The 25,558-nt window shown below is 37.1% G+C and overlaps 1 protein-coding gene and 1 non-coding gene across 2 annotated transcripts in view; both read left to right on the top strand.

Moving 5' to 3' along the window:
• Positions 1-25,558, top strand: part of EXD1 (exonuclease 3'-5' domain containing 1) — a 149,525-nt gene that overhangs the window by 90,253 nt on the left and 33,714 nt on the right. The window lies entirely within an intron of this gene.
• LOC143656662 (small nucleolar RNA SNORA17) lies at positions 12,031-12,161 on the top strand. The gene has a single exon (XR_013162567.1). It is a non-coding gene; the product is annotated as a small nucleolar RNA SNORA17 (small nucleolar RNA).

Below are 25,558 nucleotides of genomic sequence, written 5' to 3'. Positions count from 1 at the left end.
AGGACTTATATGCAGTGTATATATATATATATATATATATATATATATATATATATATAAAGAAACCTTATCATTTGATAAGACATCCCAATTTAAAAACAGGCAAAAGATTTGAACAGACACTTCATAAAAGAAGATATAAGAATGGTCAGTAAGTACATGAAAAGATATTCAGCATTCTTCCTTATCAAAGAATGTAAGTTAAAACCACAATGAGACACCACTACATACTGTCTACTGTAGCTAAAAGTATACACCACCAAATGTAAGTGAGGCTGTAGAGCAACAATATCTCTCTTACACTGTTGGTAGGGATGTAAAATGGTACAAGCACTTTGGAAAAATAATTGACTATTAAAAGTTCAGTATGCTGATTGCATATGTAGAATGGAATGCTTTCTAAATGTTGTGTTAGTTTTTTTTATTAATTAAAAAAAAGTTCAGTATGCACTTAACATATGACATAGCAATTCAAATTCTGGGTATATATGCCTCAAAAAAAGTTGATTTTTGAAAAATTAAAACGACTGGCATGATGAAGTGTTGCAGGATATAAAGCAACTGCAACAGTAACATGCACAATCACTTTATAAAACATTTTGGCAATTTCTTATCAAGTTATTTCCCCACAATCTACTCCTAGGGATTTATTCCAAAAGACTTGTACACAAACGTTTACAATGGCTTTATTCTTAATAGCCCCAAAGTGAAAACCAGTAAATTTATCTACCAAGTTTCCAACAGATAAATAAATTGTGTAATGTCCATACAATGGACTATTAATTGCCAATGAAAAGAAACAAGCTATGATACATATAACAATATGGACAGATGGCAAAAATTTTTCACTGAGTTATAGAAGCCAGTCACAGAAAATTGCATACTGTTTGATTCTGTTATATGAAATTCTAATAAAAGCAAAAATAATCTATTGTGTCAGAAAGCAGATTAGTCTTTGCCTGCAGCTAGGGACAGAACATGAGTTAGGGACTGAACTGCAAAGGAGCACGAGGGAATTTTATTTTCAAGGGTTGTAAATATTCTATATCTTGATTGTGGTAGTGATTACACCAATAACTGTATACTTAAAATAGGTATATTTTATTAAATGTAAATTATGCCTCAATATAATGTATTAGAAAAACATTTGAAAGCCACTGGCCTAGTGGATGTATGGGAGATAATTATTAGGGTAGCAGCATTTTGTTAAATGATGCCAATGAAGGGAAGAAACAAACGTGTTCTGTTATAATCAGATAAACATTTTTAAAAATTTAAAAGAGAATCAGAACTACATGCACATTGTTATAAAATGAATAGTACAAAAGGGCTTATAATGAAAATCATTGTCCCCTTGCCTCATCCTTTACCAGCCTCAATCCTGTTTCTCAGAGGCATCCACTTTTTAATACTTTTTTCATTTTTTCTTCTTTTCCCCCAATGAGTTATAATGTAAACTGGTGGATGTGGAACAATTGATTGAAAGGCATTTAACTGTGATGTAAACCAGAAGGGCCAATAACATAAGCCTAATGTTGCTGGTCTTGCGTACTGCAACAATACCTTTCGGATTTGTATGAGACATTTCCACATTCTGGGGTTCTCAAATTCTCCAAAGTCTATCATTGTTTATAACTTGAAAGCCACCTGATGTCCAACTGCTGAGTGTTTTGAATAAGGACCTTATAATGAAAATGAATTCTAATGAAAACATTCCTGAGGAAGAGCCAAAGTGGCAAATTCCAGGAATGAAGGAAATGAGGGAAAGAAGTCCTCTTCATTATTGTGTAACTTGTCACAAGCCCATACATAGTTTGCTTAAGAAGCCAGTGGAATGGCAAAATCTTGAAGGAGAGGAAAGGAAGCTCTTCCTCGACCCTTCTTTCTGAGAAGGTGGACTTAAATAAGTAAAATATATATGAAAATGTTACTTATTACATGTCCCAAAGTAGCACTTACTCTTGCCTTTAAAATTAGAGAACTCTGAACTGTGACTGTGAAGCTGCCTTACTGTAGGGTCTCACACAGTAGGCTTTACTTATGCATTCATTAGCAAACATCTTTTGAGCCAGGCATGAGGTTGGGGAGTCATAGATAAAGGCACAGTTGCTACTTTTAGAGTCTATGAAACACATGTACAAAAATTATAATTGAAACAATAGCTATGTTCAAGGTGTAAACGGTGCTTTGGGAGGAAAATAAGAGTAAATTTAGAGAGAAGATAGCAGTTGTCCTACAACGGAGACACATCAATCAGCTTCTTAGGTGAAGGAAGGTTGCATTAGTGAACTATAAGAAGGACTCTAATAAGGGGAAATAAGAGGGAAAAACATATAGGGTGTGATGGGGAAAGTAAGACTGAGAAAATAGGGAATGTGTCTGTTACATTTTTTGTTTATAAACAAAAGGACTGACTCTGGCTAATGTAAGCAAAGAAGGAATTTATTGGGAAGATGAATGGTTCACAGAATGGAAGGGAAAGTTGGAGAACTAGGTTTGGAAATAGGATGGAGGGCAGCTGCAGTATTCTAGGCAGCAGAAACTACTCAACTATCAGAGTGAGTGAGTGCCAATAAATGTTTTCCAACCCTGCATAATTTGACTCAGGATTCAAAATCCTTAGGAAGGGAGTCTGACTGGTCTTATATTATGGACCCAACCATCTGGGATACTTTGATTTACTGTCCTATCAATACTGCCCACGTAAGGGAAATGCAATTCCCCCCCCCCAAATTTAAAAGCACCAACAAACGAAGTGGGAACTGCAGTTGAATTAATCATTGAAACCTATATATGCTTTGTTGAAGAGTTTAGATTTTATCCTATAGGCAACAGGAAACCATTGAAGAATTATGAACAGGAAACTGAAATGATCAGAAATGTAGATTTTAGATTAGCCTGGCTTAATTTGGACGACGAATTTGAAAGGCATGAGAATGCTATCAAGGTGACTAGTATAAAAACTCTTTCATTGATTCAAGTGGGAGATGGTATTGCTTTAATTTAGCTGAGACCTATAGAGTGAGTGATACAGAAGTTGGTAGAATGGAGAGGAGGAAACAGATATTAAAGATATTAAAGAAGTATAATGAACCAAATTAATAACTGAATATGGGTGGTATAGGAAAGAGAGGAGTCTTAACTGAGTCCCAGATTTTTGGTTTGGCCATCTCTTTGGAAGTTGATGCTATTTATAAGAGAATACATTAAGAGGGCAGTTTGAGGAGTGATGATTACAAAGTCCGTTGAATTTTAGACTCATCTTATTTAAGATACATTTGGAATTTATAAATGGATATGTTTATTAGGCAGTTGGATATATGTAGAAACAGAATTCAAGAGAAGGATCTGAGCTAGAGAAATTTGGGAGTATTCAGAGTATAAATGGTTGTTGAAATCATAAACAGGTATGATATTTTCCAGGGGTTGAGTACAGAGTACGAGAGAAAAGGAATGGGAAAAATCACATTTTAAAGAGAGAGTAAAGAGAAAGAAATACACCAAGAGACCAAGAAGGAGCAGACAAATAAGAAGAAAATGAGAATAGTATCATATAATCCAAAAGGTAATACACTTGTGTTTTAATGAATAGCCATTGTAAATATATCAACCACAATTTATTTTTAATAGCTTTGGTAATTCACATACCATACAATTCACCCATTTAAAGTGTGCAATTCCTTTTTTTTAGTATATCCACAAGGCTGTACAACTATCACCACAATCTAATTTTAGAACATTTTGTCTCTACTAAAAAAAACGCCAAATGCATCAACTGTCAATAATCCTCCATTCCCACCTACCCTGCCACATAACCCTCAGCAGTCACCAGTCCAGACAGTTAATACAAATGGGATTAAAGACAATATAGCCATTTGCCACTGGCTTTTTTCCACTTGGCATGTTTTCAAGGGTCTTCCATGTTGTGGCATATATGCTCCATTTCTTTTTACTTTTGAATAATATTACATGTGGTATGTGGACATAAAACATTTTAGTTATCCATTCATCAATTGATGGGCATTTTAGTTGTTTCCACTTTTTTGGCTTTTAGGAATAATGCTGCTATGAGCATTTGTATACGAGATTTTGCGTGGACATGTTTTCATTTCTCAAGTATATACCTAGGAGTGGAATTACTGGGTCATATAATAATTGTATGTTTAACTTTTTTTTGTATTATGTATGATGGGGGTCACATTTTGTTTTTTTTCCCATGTGGCTATCCCATTATTGCAGCACCATTTGTTGAATCTTTTGAGGGGATGGGGTGGGCAGTGCAAGGATATATAGTTTATATCCCTAGACATTATATGGTTTAGTTTTATCTATTTTTAAACCTGATGTGTCTTTTCAGCCTCTCAACCTACACATTTCCCTTCTATTGCTTTCTTTTCCTTAAAATTTAACTATCAAATAAACCAGCATCTTTTGAATTGTAGAATTTTCCATATTCTAGATTGTATATGCTCGTAGTACAGTTCAGCATATTCTCTTGTCCTCTGTATTTCCTGCAAATTGGCAGCTGAACCCAGAGACTTTATTTATTTTGGGGGGTGCATGGTTCAGGAATCGAACCTGGATCTCCCACATGACAGACAAGCATTCTAACCACTGAACTACCTGTGCACCTGTGAACCCAGAGACTTGATACAATTTATGTTCAATTGTTTTGGGAATACTAATAGGTGGTTGTGTATTCTTTCATCAGGATGCACACAATGTCTAGTTTTTGCTTTCTTTTTATGTTAGTAGCCACTTCGGTTCAATGCTTAGATCCTTTTAGTTCAATGGGGGTTGCACAATCGTGATATTCTATTATTTTATTTTCATTTATTAGCTAGATTAATTTTATAAAGAGATGCCTCCACTTACCTACTATTTAGAAAGTCAGAGGAATAATTCATGTAAGAAAAGCAAGTTAAATGCTTGATTCTTTTTATTTATTCATTTTCCAAATTACTGAATTATTTCATGTCATTCTCAGAGGTGGCCAATTAGTTGGTTTTTTTGGTCATTATCACTGTTAACTCATGGATTTAAACATACTGAATAGGTTTCAATCCACTGCAATCCTTATCCTGATTGAAATTCACATTGTCCCATCTTTGACCCATGGGGGGCTTCTGAGTCCTTTAACATAACCCTAGTAATCTTAATAGTTTTCTCACTATCTGACATGTAAAGATGATCTAGTATCATCCTGCTAATTTCCTGCCCCAGAATTAGAATCAGTCATTTTTCCAAGAAACTCTGGTTTCTTTTTATGGGAAATGGCATTTTAAAATCATAATCTAAACTCTAGAGATATGCATTGCTACTAGATTGGTCGTTGTTCATAGGCCTTTTCAGTGGACAAAGCAAGGAAAAAAAGAGAAAACGCTTTATGAGTCCATACTGATATTTCTCATTCAAATTCAGAACTGTGGTGTTTTTTAACTTAATTACTTTTATATTGCACATCTCTTACACAGCAAGAAATCTGGTTCTTAAGGCCATAGAGGATGTTAGAACTAGATGTCCTATAAAAACTCATTTAGCTTATCCACTTTACACATACAGATATCTCATAATCATACTTGTATCACTACCACCACCAATTATGATTACTGAAAACAGCTAAAGAATTTTCTTCTACATATGTTGTCCCCATATTTAAATGATTGTATATCTACATTGCCAGATTATGTAGCTTTTGCATACTAATATTTCTGACAAGTTTTTATATCAGTGATTTTCTAGACATTTTAATTGTTTGAAGCTCTTCCTCTGATAGATTGATTAAGAGAGCTTCATGGGAACAATGTTTCCTGAGTTCTTGCATGATGAAAACAATTTATCTGTGTCCTTTACATTTAAAGTCCATTTTGCTGGATATAAAATCCTTGATACATGTATTCTCTCCCTGAGTATCTTAAAAATTTCCATTTTTTTTGGCACAAAATGTTGCTGTAAAAGTCAGATATAATCAATTTTTCCCCTAAATTTATAAGCTGTATAGTCTTCTTACCTAGATGCCCAAAGGATTTTTTAAGTTTTCTTTAAAGGCAAAAAAACTTTTATTAGATTATGTTTTAGTATTGGTCATTCTGGATCACTGTTTTCAGATTACACAGTATACTCTTTCAATTCGTAGTTTTTAAAAAAATATTTTTATTTTGAAATAATTTCAAACTTTCAGGACATTTGCAAGAATGTACAAACCCCATACAGAGATTTCCAACATGCCACCACCACCCTGCAGATGCTCAGATCCACCAATTTTAACATTTTGCAACATTTCTATATATGTCAGTCATATAGCTATCTATCTTTTGAACTTTTGAGAAAAGGTTGCACACATCATACCCTTGAACACATAATACTTCCATGTACATTTCCTGGGAACAAGAACATTCACTTACGTAATCACCTAAAGTGCAGGTATCAAGTCCAAGAAATTTAACATTGATATAAAGCTTGCATTCTACATTCCAATTTTTTTTTATTTCCCAGTAATGTCCTTTTGAGCCTTTTCTTCTCCATTCTTAGATTCCATTTGGTATCATTATTGCATTTGTCATTTCTCTTTTGCTGCTTATTCTTTCTTTTTTCTTTTAAATGTGGAAACATATACAACATAAATCTTCTCATCCCAACCCCTCCCAAGCATACCATTCAGTGGGATTAAACACATTCACAATGTGGCAGTGCCCTCACCACTATCCATGACAAAAACATTCCCTCACCCCAAACAGAATGCCTATGCGCATTTTGCATTAACTTCCCATTGCCCCTCTTTCCGACCACTGGTAGCCTGTACTCTACTGCTATCTCTATGAGTTTGCATATTCTCTGATATTTTCTTTGATGTTACCCTGGTGTTTATTTTAACATCCTAAATCTATAACAATCTTGTTTGTTTTGACACCAATTTAACTTCAATAACATACAGTAAAGTATGGTCTTACGCCCCTCCTTCCCCTGCCTTGATATAGTTCTTTTCACAAAGTACATATTTATACATTATGAGTCTAAAACCATTGATTTATCATGAATTTTGTGCATTTGCCTTTTAAATCTGGTAGGAAGTAAAAAGTAGTTATAAATACTCATATCTACTCTTGTTTTTTGAAGATGATTGTATAATGACATAGCTTTTACAGTGTGTCTGATGGTCCTTTTTATCCAGGGTATAGACAGATGACTAAAAAATATGGATAAAAAAATAAACAAATAATAGGGGGGACAAAGGTTCAAATAAATTGAGTAGATGGAAATACTACCATCAAAGAGAGAGAGGGGTAAGGGGTATGGTATGTATGAGTTTTTTCTTTTCTATTTCTTTTTCTGGTGAGATGCAAATGTTCTAAAAAATGATCATGGTGATGAATGCACAACTATGTGATGATATTGTAACCCATTGATTGTATGCCATGTATGGAATGTTTGTATGTTAAGAATGTTTGTATATTTGTATGTTAAGTTTTGTCAATAAAAAAATAAAATATAAAAGAATCAAGGCTACTAGAACACAGCTCACCAGTTTCAGGTACTTCCCTTCAGCCACTCCAATACACCATAAACTAAAGAGGGCTATCTATATAATGCATAAGAATAACCTCCAGGATAACTTCTTGACTTGGTTTGAAATCTCTCAGCCACTGAAATTTTATTTTATCTTATTTCTCTCTTCCCCTTTTTGGTCAAGAAGGCTTTCTCGTTCCCATGATGCCTGATCCTGGCTCTTCCCAGGAGTTCTCTCTCATGTTGCCAGTGAGATTTACACCCCTAGGAGTCATGTACCACATAGCGGGGAGGGCAGTAAGTTCACGTGCTGAATTGGCTTAGAGAGAGTGGCTGCATCTGAGCAACAAAATAAATTCTCGGGGGGTGACTCTTAGTTATAATTTTACGTAGGCACAGCTTCTCCTTGGCAGAAATAAGTTTCATAGAGGCAAACCCCAAGATCCAAGGCTCAGCCTATTGAATAGGTTGTCCCCACTGCTTGTGAGAGTATCAGGAATTCTCCAAATGGGGGAGTTGAACATTTCTTGCCAGTCCCACAAGGGGACTTTCCAAGTACTTTTTTTTTATTTTTTAAAAAAACTATGTTCTTTTTTTTCTTTCTTTGCCTGGACAGGCACTGGGAATCAAACCCCGATCTCCAGCATGGCAGGCCAAAACTCTGCCTGCTGAGCCACTGTGGCCCGCACAAATACTTTTTTATTCACTGCCCAAATTACTCTGGGATATATCAGGGCATCACACTAATCAGGGCAAACCAACAAGATCTTATGCCCTATTCAAGATTCCATGTACTTATGGTGTTCAACTAAACTGACCATACAAGTTAAATTAAGTAATGAGAAAACCAAAATATAAATCTTGCACCAAATAAACATCTCTCCTTTTGGTCTGAAACCTGGACATTTTGTTATTTTAATGTATTATTGCATGCATTTGGAGTCTGAAGTGTATGTTCCTTAAGCTTGTATCAAGCTAGTATTATGGCAGAGCTTCTCTTGAATGGCAGGAGCTAACAAAAAAGGAGGAGGAGGAGGAGGAGGAGGAGGAAGAGGAGAACACCTTTCCCTGTCTTTATAGATTGATCTATGCAAGTGTTCTCCTTCAGGGCTTATGTATGCAGTGATTTTAGAGAATAGCTCCAGGCCAAAGTGTAGGGGTTTCCCTGATCCTTTCTGGGCATGCTTCTGGATTTGGGCATGTGTTTGGCCCTAGGAATTCCTCTATTTACACTCAGATACAAATGGCTTTCTTCCCTAGGAGACAGTTTCCTCAAGTTCCTGGGCACTGCACTATATGACCTATTGCCAGCAATCCCAAGGTGATCAGTTAACTACTCTCCCAGGGTGTTCTGCAGGAGAATGCTGTGAACTGCCTTCCGTATGCAGTTCTGAGACAGTGAGTCCTCAGACTACTACCAGACAGATTGGGTTAGACAGACATGCTCCCTGGATGTGCACAAGGGTTACTCTGCTCTCTCTCGAATAGGGACCAGGGATCCATACTGGGAGAGCAGGACAGCTGTGTTTGGAATCAGTAACGGAAATGTGGGAGGGACCAGCTAGGGTCCCCAAGATCTCACGACTTTTAAATGACCATTATCTTGATTCCACACTCTTCCTATTACTGCACTCCTGTTTTCTGGAGCTTTGTGAAAGCTTTGTTTCTACCAGTTCTTGGTTTTTTTTAAAGCATCTGTCGGGGGATGGAGCCCTGAAGTTTCTCACCCTGCTATCTTGATCAGGGCCTCAAAATAGGTAGTTTGTATTTAAATTTAAGGAAGGATATTGTGAAATTTATTTTTAATATTTGTTCTCTTCCCTTGCTTTGTTTCTTTTCTTTGGGACTCTTATAAACTACGTTTTTGAAATTCTTTGCCTGTCTTCAATATTTGTCTCTTTGAATCTTTTTATTTTTTTCATTTCCTTTTTTTTGAAAAATGTTCCTCCAATTCATTTTCTTTTAATACATCATTTCTTGTGTTTTTTTCCTTTGTGTTCCTTCTAGTTTAGTCCTTATTTCTAAAATGATTTTTTTCTATTGTATTTCTAATTCCTTAGTGGATTCTGTCACAACACTTCTGAATATTTCTAATTCTGATTTATGTTCTTTCATATCTTGTATAATTTTCTTAATGCTTTTTGGAGTGTTGATCTTGTTTTTTGACATGTCACTCAGGCATGCTTTCATTTAGATGTTTTTCTGCTCCTAAATCTTTTTTCTTATAGTAAATATGTACGGGATTTGATCTGTGCACTTTTCCCTTGCTCATATTTATGTAAAATTAATTTTCTTAAAAATTTTGGAAAGAGGCACGTTCAATTAATTTTCTAACTTCAAACGGCTCCCTGTTTTGTTGATTTTGTGTAGTGTTAAAACTATGGCAGTTTCAACACAGCGAATAGTCTCACTACCCTACCCCTCTCTACTTGGGACATGACTCCCAGGGATGTGGACCTTCCTGGCAACGTGGGACAGAGATCTTGGAATGAGCGGAGACTCAGCATCAAGGGATTGAGAAAACCTTCTCGACCAAAAGGGGGAAGAGGGAAATGAGACAAAGTGTCAATGGCTGAGAGATTCCAAACAGAGTCGAGAGGTTATCCTGGAGGTTATTCTTATGCATCAAGTAGATATCATCTTGTTATTCAAGATGTAATGGAGAGGCTGGAGGGAACTGCCTGAAAATGTAGAGCTGTGTTCCAGTAGCCATGTTTCTTGAGGATGATTGAATAATGATACAGCTGTCACAGTGTGACTGTGTGATTGTGAAAACCTTGTGTCTGATGCTCCTTTTATCTACCTTGTCAACAGACGAATAGAACATATGGAATAAAAATAAATAATAGGGGGAACAAATGCTAAAATAAATTTAGTTTGAAATGCTAGTGATCAATGCAAGTGAGGGGTAAGGGGTATCGTAGGTATAATCTTTTTTTTTTTTCTTTCCTGTGTTCATTTTATTTCTTTTTCTGAATTAATACAAATGTTCTAAGAAATTATGAATATGCAACTAAGTGATGATATTGTGAATTACTGATTATGTATGTTGTTTCTTTATTTTTTAATTAATAAATAAATTAAAAACAAAAACAAAAAACTATGGCATTTGCTTCCTAAGATTTCCTGATTCTGTTTCCTTCCCTCACTTTTATCTGAAGCATCTCTTTCCAACTTCATTGTTGCTCCTGCCCTACTGAAATTTTTTTTTTTTGACATGGGCAGGCACCGGGAATTGAACCCAGGTCTCCGGTGTGGCATGCAAGAACTCTGCCACTGTGCCACCATTGCACACCCCTGAATTTTTATTTCATTCCAAGAAGTTTATCCTCATTCTGGAACCCTATTCTGGAAGGCAGTCATGGTTGGTCATTTTCCAGAGTTCATAAAAATTTGGCTCTTCGAAGCTGTGTAAAGAAGCTGTGGACCCTTCTAATGCAATCATTAAAAACCTTCTCAGTTTCAACCGTTGTTCTCAAATTGACCCTTCGCATCTTTTAGCAAATATCTGTTTACTATTTTGGGTTTTTTGTTAGGTCTGTCTGATTTCCCATTGCTACCCCTTCCATTTTTCTTCCCCCCTGCGTGGATATCTAGTTCTGGGTAGTTTTGTCTCCACCTGCTTATAAGTTCAAGTTTATGGGACACTTTGTCACCTAGTTTTGTCATACATATTGTACAGGAGTTTTGAGTTTGCTATCTAGTTATTCTGTTTTACATGGGGATTTGGAAAGATCTAAAAAGATCTTTGCCACCCCCACCACTACTGCCATCTCCCCAGAATCTTAGCACGTATTTCTATTTTTACTGAAAGTTTTTTTACTGTCTTGTTTCTTGGGTGTGCTCTCGCTCTTGGATCACTTGCTCTGGGGGAAATCACCTGCCATGTCGTGAGAATACTGAGGTCACCTGGCAAAGAACTGAGAACATGAACCACAAGTCTGTGAGGGACTGTGTTCTGCCAGCAACCAAATCAGTGAGTTTAAAAGTGGATACTCCCCAGTCAAGCTTTCAGATGACTGCCACCCCAGCTAACAGCTTGATTGAAACTTCATGAGAGACCCTGAACCAGAACCACACAACTAAACTGCTCTTTGATCCCTGACCCTAAAACTGTGAGGTAATTTTTTTTTTTTTTTGCTTTAAACTGTAAGTTTTGGGATAAATTGTTACCCAGTAATGACCAGTTAACACACCTGGGAACAGATGAGCCCACTTCATGGATCTCACATCTTGCTGCCTTCAGTAGCCTTTTTTTAAATGCTTTTTTTTTTTTAATTCTGAAATATATATACAAAAAAGCAATCAGTTTCCAAGTACATTTTAACAGTTATAGTCAGATTTTAAAGTTTTGTATGGGTTACAGTTATACGATTTTTCATTTTTTTCTTCTGGTTGCTCCAAGACATTGGATCCCAACAGAAATATCAATATAATGATTCATACTCATTTATTAAATTCTATCTTCTCTGTTATGCTCCTCCTTCTCTTTAAATAACATTTATACATAAAAGCAATAAATTCCCTGCCCCTGCAGGCATTGCAGCTGTGGCTGCTGTGTCCCAGCTGTGTCATGGGTGGCAGAGAGGAAGAGGCACTGTCTACACTGAGTGCTCTTGGACCGTGAGCCCCCAGAATGCTGGCAGCCTCACAGCCCCAGCCCCCCCCCCAAAAAAAGCAATAAATTTCAAAGTACATAACAACTATTAGTTGTAGAACAGATTTCAGAATTTGGTATGGGTTGCAATTCCACAATTTTAGGTTTTTATTTCTAGTTACTGTAAGGTACTGGAGACTAAAAGAAATATCAATATAATGATTCAGCGCTCCTACTCATTTGTTATACCCAACCTTCTTTGTATAACTCCACTATCGCCTTTGATCTTTCTCCTACTCTTTAGGGGTATTTGGGCTATGCCCATTCTAACTTTTTCATGTTGGAAGGGGCTGTCAATATTATGGGATAGGAGGAAGGAACTAGTTCTGGAAAGGATAGCCTCTCTGCATTTCAGGTCTTATCTAGTCCAGGGACCAATCTGGAGGTTGTAGGTTTCTGGAAGGTTATGCTAGTGCATGGAACCTTTGTAGAATCTTATTATAATGCCCTAGGTATTCTTTAGAATTAACAGGAACGGTTTTGATTGGGGGTTGGCAAGTTATGATAGGTAGCAGTGTCTAACTGAAGCATGTATAAACGTGATCTCCAGTGTAGCCTCTCGACTCTATTTGAACTCTCTCAGACACTGATACCTTATTTGTTACACTTCTTTTCCCCCTTTTGGTCAGGATGGCATTGTTGATCCCATAGTACCAGAGCCAGGGACATCCCTGAGAGTCATCTCCCATGCCTCCAGGGAGTCTTTCATACCTGGTTTTCATATCCCACATAGCGGGGAGGACAATGGTTTCACTTGCAGAGTTGGGCTTAGAGAGAGAGAAGCCACATCTGAGCAACGAAAGAGGTCTGGAGGTGTCTCTTTGGCATACCTATAGGTAGGCTAAGCTTCTGCACTACATACATAAGCTTCACAAGAGCAAGCCTCAAGATCAAGGTCTTGGCCTGTTGATTTGGGTGTCCCTAATGTTTGACACAATATCTGAGGTTTCCCTGGTGGTAAAGTTTAATAGTTCCATAATTTTTCTCCCATCCCTCAAGGGACTTTGCCAATACTTTTTGTTTTTCTGTTCAGTAGCCTTTTTTCCCTAACATTTTATTAAGGAAGATTTCAAACATACAGCAAAGGAAAAAAAAAAAAGCTTTACAGAGAACACCCACATAGTCATTATCTAGCTTCTACCATTGATATTTTTCTATGGCTTTTAATGACATCATATAGAATGTGTACAAAAACATTCTATTTTTAATGTTTCAACAATATTTACATAATTATAGATCCCAAGATCACTTCACAAGGCATAATGTCCCTTTTTTTAAAAGATGGTCTGCTTAATTGTTCTTCCCCAGGTTATAACCCTTTGATTATTTAGGTGCAAGTTTTGTAACTCCTCTGAATGAATCTTCTTTTCTCCCTATTCTCTCCATTTCTTGCCCTTCCCCTCTTTCTTCTGCTTTAGCTGTGTTTGGCTAATTGAAAGCACTGGCAAGAGATTAGAGGGAGAGAGAAGTAATGTCTTTCTCCTTTCTTCTCTCTGCCCTGGATAGTATCTGCCCTCGCTTCATCTCCTCCATGGCTCTGTTATCAGCCAACCAGGACTGTAATGGCTTCAGCTTCTGCAGGGTGATCCTGCATGCTGAGCCCCAGAAACACCCCTTCTTCTCTTTGTTCTTCCAGTTTAGGGATAGTGGAGTCTTCCTGCTGTTGATAATCCCTGAACTGCTTCATCATACATTGTTGGTTTCTCATGTCCTCCATGACCTGTGTAATTAATTTCCTGCATTAAATTTCCTCTGTTTCAAGTAGAGTTTATTCCTTTTTCCTGGTTAGATCCTGACTTATACGGGAGTATGCCACATAATTTCTGAAGGAGATATATGTCATAAGTAGGCACATATAGTGCTTACCACAATATCTTTGGTTTCTCCCAGAGAGAAGAAATTATATTGTATGTATTTATGTTGTATTATCTGTGAAGATATAAGAGAAACCCTGTTTTCAAAGGTGCAGTTGGTGCAGTTTGAATTTGGTGAGAACAACTTACAATATTGATATTTGGGGGAAAAGTATATTAGTGAGTTATTTTAAGTGTAGGAAAGGATGTGGTCTTTTGATTGATATCCTAGACAGAGGATTAGAAGAAACGCAACCAAGGAGGAATTAGGAAATTAAAATCAGGCAGATGACCGAAAAGTTGAATGCATATTGAAAACTCCTTTCAGAAAGAGAAAAATAATATGCCCATTCATGATGAAATGTGACCATTAGTAATATATGATACACTGCTAATGTTTTACATAGAAAGAAAGATATCAAAGCATCGTTCAACAGTAGTGCTTCTCATTACATGACCTAAGTTCAGTATTCCATTTATTGTTATTTTTCTGAAATCTCAACAGTGTGTCATTTTTCTTTTCGTATAGCTTCATATACACAGCAGGTGCTGAGCAGTAGGAATTAGGAAAGAATGAGGAAACAAAGCATGAATTTCAAAAAATGTTTCTGGAAATCACCATCATGCAACTATGATCTCAACATTTAATAAAATAATGGAATAGATATTTAAAAAGAAAAAAAAATGTGGAAGCCTCTAGAGAATGAAGGAATTCTGACTAATGAACTGCAGTAATGGATTATAAATAGTGGACCTTGCCAGATCGGCGTAAGTGGTTTTCTGGGGAGTTTTTGGATTAAGAATTCCAGGAACAAGAGCAGAAAAGTTGTAGATATTCTAGACTGGGCTATCAGTAAAGCATTTTGATCTAGCATCTTACGAAATCTCAATTACGAAACTAATTTGTAGTAATTTCCAGGTGAGTGTGGTAACAGAACTTTCCAGGAAGACTTAGAGGAACAAATGAGCAATAACAGGGAATTTTTAAAAAAATTTTTAATTGTGAAATTTACATAAAAGTTTAAAAAACTAAAAAGGTACCGTTTAAATAAAAAATATAAAGTGAACACCCAGTTCAAGAAATAGAACATGGGCCACGGTGGTTCAGCAGGCAAGAATGCTTGCCTGCCATGCCAGAGGACCCGGGTTCGATTCCCCGTGCCTGCCCATGTAAAAAAAAAAAAGGAATAGAACATTGCCAGGATATTAGAATCTCACCTTGTATCATTTTTCCATACAACTCCCTTCCTCCTTCCACTCCCAGAGATAACCATTACTCTGACTTTTATGGCAATCATGTCCTGGCTTTTCTTTATAGTGTTACCATCTATTATGAATTCCCCAACAAAGTAGTTTTGCCTGCTTTTGAACTTTTACTAACATAAAATCATGCTATTTTATATATATTTTTTAACTTTTTATTTTGAATGAATTTTTGAATTACAGAAAAGCTATAAAATTGGTACAGTTGTCTGCATAGTTCTTACTCAAGTTTCCCTAACATCAACATTTTACAAAATCTTGGTGCATCTAACAAAGCTAAGAAATTAATATTGGTAAATTAATATTAATTAAAATACAGACTTTATTTGGATTTCACCAGTTTTCCCACTAATATCCTTTTTCTGTTCCAGGATCTAATCTAGGAAACCACGTGGCATTCAGTTTGATGTTATTTTTAATAGCATATTTTGTCACATTTCGTTTGTTGCTGGTATAAATAAATCCAAGTGATTTATGGTTTTTAAAAATTTTATTCAGGTAGCACTTTTACAACATAAAATTTCCCATTTTAATCATGAACAATATACAATTCAGTGGAATTAATTACATTCATTATGTTGTACTACCTTCGCCACCATCCATTACTTAACTTTTCCATCAACCTAAACACTGTGTGCAATTCATGCAATAATTACCCATTCCACATCCCTACCCCTGCTCCTAGTAAACTGTATTCTAATTTCTGTCTCTATGAATTTGTATATTCTAGTTATTTCGTATAAGTGAGATCGTATATATGTCCTTTTATGTCTGGCTTATTTTTCTCAGCCTGATGTCCTCAAGGTTCATCCATGTTGTCACATATATCAGAACTTCATTCATTTTAGCAACTGAATAATATTCCATTGTATATATATGCTACATTTTGTTTATGCAGTCATCCATTTATAGTCACCTGGGTTGCTTCCACCTTTGAGCATCAATTTTTATGTATTAATTTTATATCCAGCTTTGTCAAACTAGTAATTTTAATAATTAGTTGGTAGATTCAATAGTATTTTCTGAATATACAATAATACAATTTATGACTAATATGACACATTTTTCCTTTTTTAGCTATACAACTATTGCTTTTTTTTCTTGTGTACTTGCTGACTAAGCCCTCCAATATTATGTGGAAAAAAAGTAGAGGTAGTGGACATTTTTGTCTTGTTCCTGATTGCAAAAGGAAAGTGTTCAGTTTTTCACCATTAAATATGCTGTTTCCTATAGTTTTTTGCTTCTTTATTTGACATTTCTCCTATTAGATAGTCCTTTTCTTCCTAGTATGCTAAGAGTTTTTTTAATCATTAAAGGATATTTAATTTTATCAAATACTTCTTCATCTCTTGGTATGATGATTTTTCTTCTTTATTGTATTGAGGCTTAAGTTAACATTTAAATTTTGAGAAACCAACCTTGGATCCCCAAACTAAACCCTAACCGAGAAGTTAGGATTTAAAGGATGATTATGATTACTGAATCATTATATAGATATTCCTTTTTTACTTTCCCCTATATTAGAGTAGACAGAGGAAATACCTGAAATATCTGAACCAGAATCCAGCTGCCTTAATCTCCGATAATGATCTCATAGCCTTTATCTTCTGCCTTTGTAATCGTAAAAGCTTTGGACTGATTTTCATTTTACCATTTTATCTGGTTGTTTTTCTTTTTTGCTTATTTGTTTACTTTAGAGTCTTATGATCACTAAAGACAGCCCCTAATGTTTATTAGTGATGGGCCTTAGGTTAATCCAGAAGTAACCCACCCCGATTCCAAAGATGCCCTCTTAACTGAAACTGGATCTAACCAAAATGGGCCCAGCTGACATGTGAAGTAGTTTAGACTTTAACCTATACGTGACCTACCTAAAATCATGCCCATCATCATATTCAGGCCACCATTTTCTTGCATATGTTCTGTGACTAGGCATGTTATCAGTCTGCTCATGTTCAATAATTAGATCATCTCTAATTACATCATCCAGAGCCATTGTTTTAGTTTGCTAAAGCTGCCGAAATGCAATACACCAGATATGGATTGGCTTTTATGAGGAATTTATTTAGTTAAAAATTTACAGTTCCTGGGAGAAACAGAAGCTGGGATTCATCCAAGTTCCTCTGTCAAGTGGGAAGGCACACAGTGACATCTGCTGGCCTTCTCTACCAGCTTCTGGTTTCAAATGGATTTCCCCAGGGTGTTTCCTCTTGGCATCTCCAAATGTTGGGTCTATGTTAGCTCTAAGCACTGAGCTGAGCTGAGCTGAGCTGGGCTGCGCTGCACTGCTTCTCTCTCTTCTGAGTTCTCCTTTTAAGCCTGTGGCTAATTAAATTAAATGTCATTTATTGTGGAAGGCACTCCCCTTAGATGACTGCAGATGTAATCAGCCATGGATGAAATTCACATACTTTGATTTAAGTCCACAGCAACAATAAAACAGGGCACCATCATCTGGCCCAGTTGATACCTGAACCTACCTATCACAGTGTTCACCCCTTGTCAACTCTGAACTATACAAATCATCTTAAACCTTACTTATAGAAAACAATATAGCAGACATATTTTTTGCCTAACAATCTCATTTGTCCTGCATACAATGCACTAATTCTTTCCATATACAAAATACATTCATTTTATCACAATATCACAAAAGCCTTAAATCACTTCAGTTACAATACAAATACATACCAACTTAAAAATAGTACAAAATCTCATGAAAGTCAGTTACAGGCATGTTCAATCTTTTTTTATTTTTATTGTAAACAAAGAATAAACATACACTCTTTATATACAAACATTCTTGACATGGTTACAATCAGTGGCTCACAGTATCATCACATAGTCATGAATTCATCACCATGATAATTTTTTTTGAACATTTGCATCTCTCCAGCAAAAATCCTCATGCATGCCATACCCCTTGCCCCTCCCTTTCACTGACCACTTGTATTTCAATCTACTCAATTTATTTTAACCTTTGTTACCCCTATTTTTTATTTCTTATCCTTATTTTTACTCATCTGTCCATACCGTAGATAAAAGGAGCATCAGACACAAGGTTTTCACAATCACACAGTCACATTATAAAAGCTATATTATTATACAATCATCTTTAAGAAACATGGCTACTGGAATACAGCTCTACAGTTTCAGGTATTTCCCTCTAGCCACTCTAATACACCATAAACTAAAAAGCAGATATCCATATAATGTGTAAGAATTATATAGATAACCTCTTGACTCTGTTTAAAATCTCTCAGCCACTGACACTTTATTTTGTCTCTTTCCTCTCTTCCCCCTTTTGGTCAAGAAGGTTTTCTCAATCCCTTGGACATAGTCAATCTTAAAGCAAAATTCTCCTGTGGCTGTGGACCTGTGAGTTTAGAGCAAATCATGCTTCTAATATACAAACAAGGAACAGCCATAGGATAAAAAATCCATTGCCATAGGGAGAAACTGGAAGGGAAACAGGCAAGACTGGGGAGGATGGTGGAGTAGGGTAGGCTGATTTCACCCCTGCTCTGTGGGGTAAAAAGAGAGAGAAGAGGAAAAATGACTGGGACTGCAGTCCTGAGGGGTGAGTGATTGAAGAGGATCTTCAGCATTTTGTGGGGAGGTCCTAGTAGAGAGAAGTAGGGATCAGGATGGGGAGAGCAGGGTGAGTCTATTCAGTCATGCCACCACCTGCGGTGGCAGCGGCATGTGAGGAAATACAGATCCAAGGTAATGGACTGTCCCTCCAATCCAACCTGCCCTAAGCAGCTAGCTGGGGAGACCTCCCACGTGGCTCCACAGCCAGCACCACTGGGGGAGCACAGAGGCATGCCTAGACACTCTCCACGAAAAGCCACGCCCACTGGGTGTTGGGATTGGTTGCTTTGTCACGCACTGCAAATAGCCATACTGTCAGGCTCTGTGAATGGCAGTTGTGATTAGCTGCTCCCCGTTACACACGCTGTCTTACACAGCCAGCTGCTTTGGTTGGGAAAGAGTGGGCCTGAGGTGAGGAGGTAGCTCAAGATCACCATTAGCTGGGAAGAAGCAACAAGTGCAGGCTAGCAAACTCCCTACCTGCCTAGTTTTTAATTTTTATCTTTATTTCTTTTTTTCTCTCTTTCTCTTCTGTGTGCACCAGTTTGAGTTCATTCCCAGTAATCTTGGGGTGACTGCTTCTGACTTCAGGTACTACTATTGCTGATGTGTTTTTCTGTGTGTTTGCGTGCGTGTATATATGAGCCAGGAGTCAAGCCCTGGTCATGTGGAAGCTGGCATCTGCCATTTAACTACCCTTGCACCTCTGCCAAGCATTTTTTTTTCAGGGGGGTCCTGCATGGTCCAGGAATTGAACCTGGGTCTCCTGCATGAAAGATGAGCATTCTACCACTGAACCATCCATGCACCCTCTGCCAAGCTTTTAATAGGCCCTCAAGTAGAACTGCACCCCTATATGAGATCTGGGCATTGATTAGGTGGGGAATTACTGACAAACCAAGTGCAAAGGGGGACCTTCAATGCAAACCCAGGGAAATACAAAATTTTAGATGGGTGAAGGAAACCAACTTGCAAAATAACCTTATTAAGATAATCAAACTGCCCCAGATACAACAGAAAATCACGAAGCATGTGAAGATCCAGGCAGAAATGGACCAGTTAAATGACCAAATCAAAACACCAGCAGGGTCACAGAATATGAAACAAATATTCAAGGATATTTATTTAAAAAAATAAAGGATATCAAGAAGACACTAGAAGACTGTAAAGAATTTGAAAAATGAAATAGAAAAATAGCAGATCTCACAGAGATGAAAGATACTGTAGACAAAATTAGAAATATGCTAGAGACACATGATAGCTTTCAAAGAAGCAGAAGGAAAAATAAGTGAGCTAAGAGACAGAACAATTGAACTAGAGTCCACAAAAGAACGAATGGCAAGACAGATGGAAAAATGGTATAGGACCTCAGGGAAATGATGGACAACAAAACAAAAGGCACTCAAATATAAAATCATTGGTGTCCTGGAAGAAGAAGACGAGTGAAGGGCTGGGAAGGTAAGTTGAAGATATCAGACAAAACTTCCCAAACCATATAAAAGACATAAATATGCAAATCAAAAAGGCCCAATGAATGCCAAATAGAATAAACCCAAATAAGCCTACTCCAAGACACATACTAATCAGACTGTTGAAGAGAAGCAGAAAGCCCTGAAGACAGCATGAGGAAAGTGATCTACTTCATGCAGGGAAAACACCTAAGAACACCTCTGTCAGTTGGGAAAGCAAGTGGCTGGTGTCTGCTGGTCCTTTGGCTTCTGGTTTCAAAGTTTCCTGAAGGGAATTTTCTTTCTGCATATCCATATCCACATGTCTCTGTCGGTGTCAGTTCTCAGCTTTTTCCAAAATTGTTCCCTCTTAAAAGACTTCAGTAAGCAGATTAAGACCCACCTTGAATGGGTGGAGATACTTCTCCATGAAAACAACCTAATCAAAGGTCCCACTGACAATTGGGTGGGTCACATCTTCATGGAAACAACTTATTCACAAGGTCCCACCTTAAGCAATAGGTCCTCTCCCCAAGATTGGATTAGGAAAAAGAACATGGCTGTTCTGGGGTACATAACAGTTTCAAACCAGCTACTGTAACACATACCAAACTATGAAATCTCTTCTGTAGCTGCTTGCTGGAGTGTACTTTGAAAATTATTGCTTTTTCTTTTCTTTTCTTTTTTGTATATGTGCTATATTTCACAATAAAAATGTTTTAAAAAATGGGTCACCAAACCTAAATAATTCCAAAAACCTGCAGGGCAAATTCCATTAAATTTCAAAGTCTGAGAGTCATTCACACTTAGAGCTTTAGAAAGCATCAGTCCCACCCTTTCCAAGAGCCCATTCAGTGGTCCTGATCTCTTCAAACACTGGGATGAGGGTTGCAAATTTTGGAGGTATTGTGGAGAACACTTTTTTCTTGGCCCCTCCTCAAGCATCTGGATGGCACCTAGATTCTCTGTTATGGAGCACACACTCAGCCCTGTCAGAACAATAGGGTGGCAGCCAGGCTTCCCCCATTCCCAGGGAATGTGCTCTACCCTCTCCAAGACCTGGGGCCACCAAAATTCTTCTACCCTCTGCCTCTGGGCAAACTCACTCCCTCCACATACATGGGTGGATCTGGTCTTCTGGCCCATAGTTTCTTGGCTTCAGACCTTACCTGCTGTAGTTCTGTCTCTGAGGTTAATTTTTCCTTTAATCTATCCCTTTTCTGTCCCATTTAGTCCAGATTGGCAGTTGTTTCATTTATACAGGTCTCACAAAATAAAAATTGTTGACTTGGCATTCAGCATACAGGGACTAAAGCCATCAGACAATAGGACTTTATACAAATCCTTTCTGGATAACTCTATCTCCAATTCTGGCTTGTCCTATAATGATTGACTGGTTCCTTGTTTGGTTAAATCCTCACATGGGGCAGTATTCTCTGGGGTCTCACCCAGAGTTTAGTGAGCCCAGAATTTTCCAGTTCATCAATTTCTGATTTCTTTGTACCCAAAATTTCAGTTCTCATCTTATCCATTTCCTGTCACATTTTATTATAAGCTGCAAGGAGAAACCAGGTTGTATTTTAATATTTATTTGGAAATCTCCTCAATCAGGTATCCCAGATCATTACATTCAAATTCTCCCTTCCTTCAGCATAAAGATTCAATTTTGCCAAATTCTTTACCACCTTAAAACAAGGGTCACCTTCCTTCCAATTTCCAATGACACATTCCTCATTTCTAAAGCTTCAACAGAAGTATCTTTAGAATGCATCTTTTTACCACCAGTCTCTTCAAAGCAATCTTGGCTTTCTTTATCAAACTTCTCACAATTCTTCCGGAATCCTCCCCTTATTCATTTAAAAAGCTGTTCTAACATGTTTGGTATTTGCAAATGCAGCAGCACCCCACTCCCGGCACCAAAACCTGTTTTAGTTTGCTAAGGCTGCCAGAATGTAATACACCAAGAATGGATTGGCTTTTATCAAGGACATTTACTTAGTTACAAATTTAAGTTCCTCAGAAGAAAGGCAGCTGGCTTTCATCTGAGTTCTGTCACATGAGAAGACACACAGTGATGTCTGCTGGCCTGCTCTTCTGGCTTCTGGGTTCAAGTGGTTTTCCCCAATGTGTTTCCTATCTGCATCTCCAAACATCTGGGCTTATGTCAGCTCTGAGCACTGAGCTGAGCTGAGCTTTGCTGTGCTGAACTGAGCTGCTTCTCTTTCTTCCGATTTCTCCTCTTCAATTTCCAGCTGATTAAATTAAAAGTCACTCATTGCAGAAGGCACTTCCCCTAGCCAACCACAGATTTAATCACCCATTTATGAATTTCACATGCTATGATTTAACACCACAGCAACAGAACAACTGGGCACCATCACCTGACTAAGTTGACACCTGAACCTATCATAGCCATTGTGCTCGTTATCCTAATACCTGCCCATCTTTTGATATTATAAAATTATCAAAATTACTGAAGATTGGGGAAACAGATTTTGTGGCCAATAGGCCATCTAATCTCCTGCTTTGCACCTAGCAATAAATTCATTCTCTCTTTGAAACCCCAGTGTTTCAGGAATTGGTCATCTGAGCACATTGGGCAGAGAACTCGCCACTTTTGTCCAGTATCACATTTAATATTACCTGATTCTGTTTACTACTCTATGCTTATTGTGAGAGTGACCTATGATTTTTCTTTCTCTTCTCGTTATGTTTTGTGAAAAAGGTTATAGTAACTTCATAAAATGTATTGGAAAGTTCTGTGACCTGAAAGTTTATGATGGAATTATTATTTGAATGTTTGCTAGAACTTGCTGGTAAAGTCAACTTGGCCTTGAGGTTTTATTTGTGAAAAGATTTTTTATTACTAATTAAGTTTCTTTAATAATTTTAGTATTCTGGAAGTTTATTATTTCTTTTGGAGTAAGTTCTGATAAATTATATCTTTCTAACAACATATTTTCAAACTTAATGGCTGTTACAACTCACCTCATTTCTAAGACCAAAGAATATGCCTGGCGTAAATTTTTAGGACTTTTGGACAGGATAAGATCATCCATGGTGGCAACCAGCCATGGAAGATGAGTTAGTGCTCCATAAAGGAGGAGGAGTGCAAGGGCTTATAATAGTTTAGGACAAGGTTGTGAGAACAGAGTTTTAGCAGGGTCTGTTAACACAGGGATTTGGAGGTTTGTTATCAACAGTGATCAAGGGGCAAGTGTTTCAGTGCCTTGTTAATGACACCATTTGTACATTTGTTCCTCCCTGAGGAGGTCTGTTGACATTTAATGTCTATCCTGGTCATGTAGGTGGCTACCTGCAATGACCTGCTTTCAATATAGAGGGGGATATTCTCAATACGAAGGGGGAATCCTGGACCCTGGACCCCCATATTGGCATATTGTTATTTATGTATCTTATTATCTTTTTAATTTTGCAGTATCTCTAATGTTGTCCCGTTTTAAATTCCCAATATTGGTTACTGATGCCTTATCTCTTTGTTCTTGATCAGTGTTGTCTGAAGTTTGTCAAAGTTTTTGTCTTTTTAAAGAACTGACTTTTGGCTTTATTATTTCTCTCAGTTTCTTTGATATAAAATTGATGGTGGAAGGAAAGCTGGACTGAGGAATCACAGCCTAATTTGCCACTCTGTAAGATACTCTATTTAACATCTCTACCTATAGCCTTTCCATAAGGCCATTAGGGAATGATTAGAAATCTAGAAATGGGAAAAGAATAAATTTAATTAATTAAGAATTAAGACATCTCAGAAAAGTTATTCAAGTCATAAAATAGGCTGGAGGACCTAAAGATGTTCTAGTGTTGGGCTGTCTAGTATGGTAGCCACAGCTACATGTGGCTATTTATATTTAAATTCATTAACATTATAAAAATTAATTCCTATGTAGCAATAGCCACATTTCGAAGACTCAGTAGCTATATGTGGCTCTAGCCAAGAAATCAAGAATTAACTAATGATTATGATTATTGAATCATTATATAGATATTTTTCTTTCTATACGGTAGAGTAGGTAGAAGTTTTAGTACCTAAAATTACTGAAACTCAACTAGTCTCACCCTTGCTTATACTTACTATTATAATGGTCAGTCTAACCTGGTTTCAGCCTTGTGTATACTTACTATTATAACGGTTATTATAGCCTATTCTCAGCCCTGTTTACAGTTAATATTGCAATGTTTATTTTAACCTAGTCTCAGCCCTATTTACAGTTACAATTGTAATGGTTATTCTAGTGTAGTCTCAGCCTTGCTTGTACTTACTATTGAAATGTTAACAACTCCATCTCCCCCTTGTTTGAATCCATAAAAACCTTGGAACTCCTTAGATTTGAGGGCCAATAAGCCATCTGATCTCCTGCCTTATGCCTAGCATTAAATTCCTTCTTTCTTGGAAACCCTGGTGTCATAGACTGACTGTTGTGTGCATCAGGCAGAGAACCCACTGCTTTTGTCTGGTATCATGGCTGGTAGCTACCACACTGGACAGTACATCACAGAAAGTTCTACTAGACAGCACTGCTCATGAGCCTTGTTACTCACAGAGCGATCCATGGACCAGGAGCAGGAGCATTACCTAGGAGCTTGTTAAATATGCAAAATATCAGGTACTATTCCAGACCTAGTAAATCAGAATTTGCCTTTTAACAAGTTCTTCAAGTAATCCAAGTGTACATTAAGTTTTATAATTGTTACCCTTGATAGTGACCATGTTACATTTGTTGGGAGGAAAAGGCAGGATGTTTCCTAGGGATCTCTGGGAGGCTTCTAAATGGGAACCTTAGCACGGCTAACAATTTTTTTTTAATTTGTTGTATAATATAACATATATACAAAACAAAGAAAGAAAAAAGCAATAATTTTCAAGCACTCTTCAACAAGTAGTTAGTTACAGGACAGATACCGGAGTTTGTCATGGGCTACCATACCATCACCTCAAATTTTTCCTTCTAACTGTTGCAGAACATTGGAGGCTTGAAGGAATAAATATTTTTTTTTATCATCACAATTGACTTTTTGTTTCTCTTTTGCGAAAAATAACATACAAAAAAGCAATAAATTTCAAAGCATGTCATGACAATTAGCTGTAGAACAGATTTCAGAGTTTGATATGGGTTACAATTTGACAATTTTAGGTTTTCACCTCTAGCTGCTTTAAGATACTGGAGTCTGGGGTGGGCCATGGTGGCTCAGCAGCCAGAGCTCTTGCCTGCCATGCT

The sequence above is a fragment of the Tamandua tetradactyla genome, chromosome 14 (genome assembly GCF_023851605.1).
Source record: "Tamandua tetradactyla isolate mTamTet1 chromosome 14, mTamTet1.pri, whole genome shotgun sequence".
Classification (NCBI taxonomy): Eukaryota; Metazoa; Chordata; class Mammalia; order Pilosa; family Myrmecophagidae; genus Tamandua; species Tamandua tetradactyla.
Note: the sequence above shows the minus strand (reverse complement) of the source record. Positions and strands in the feature narration are given on the sequence as shown.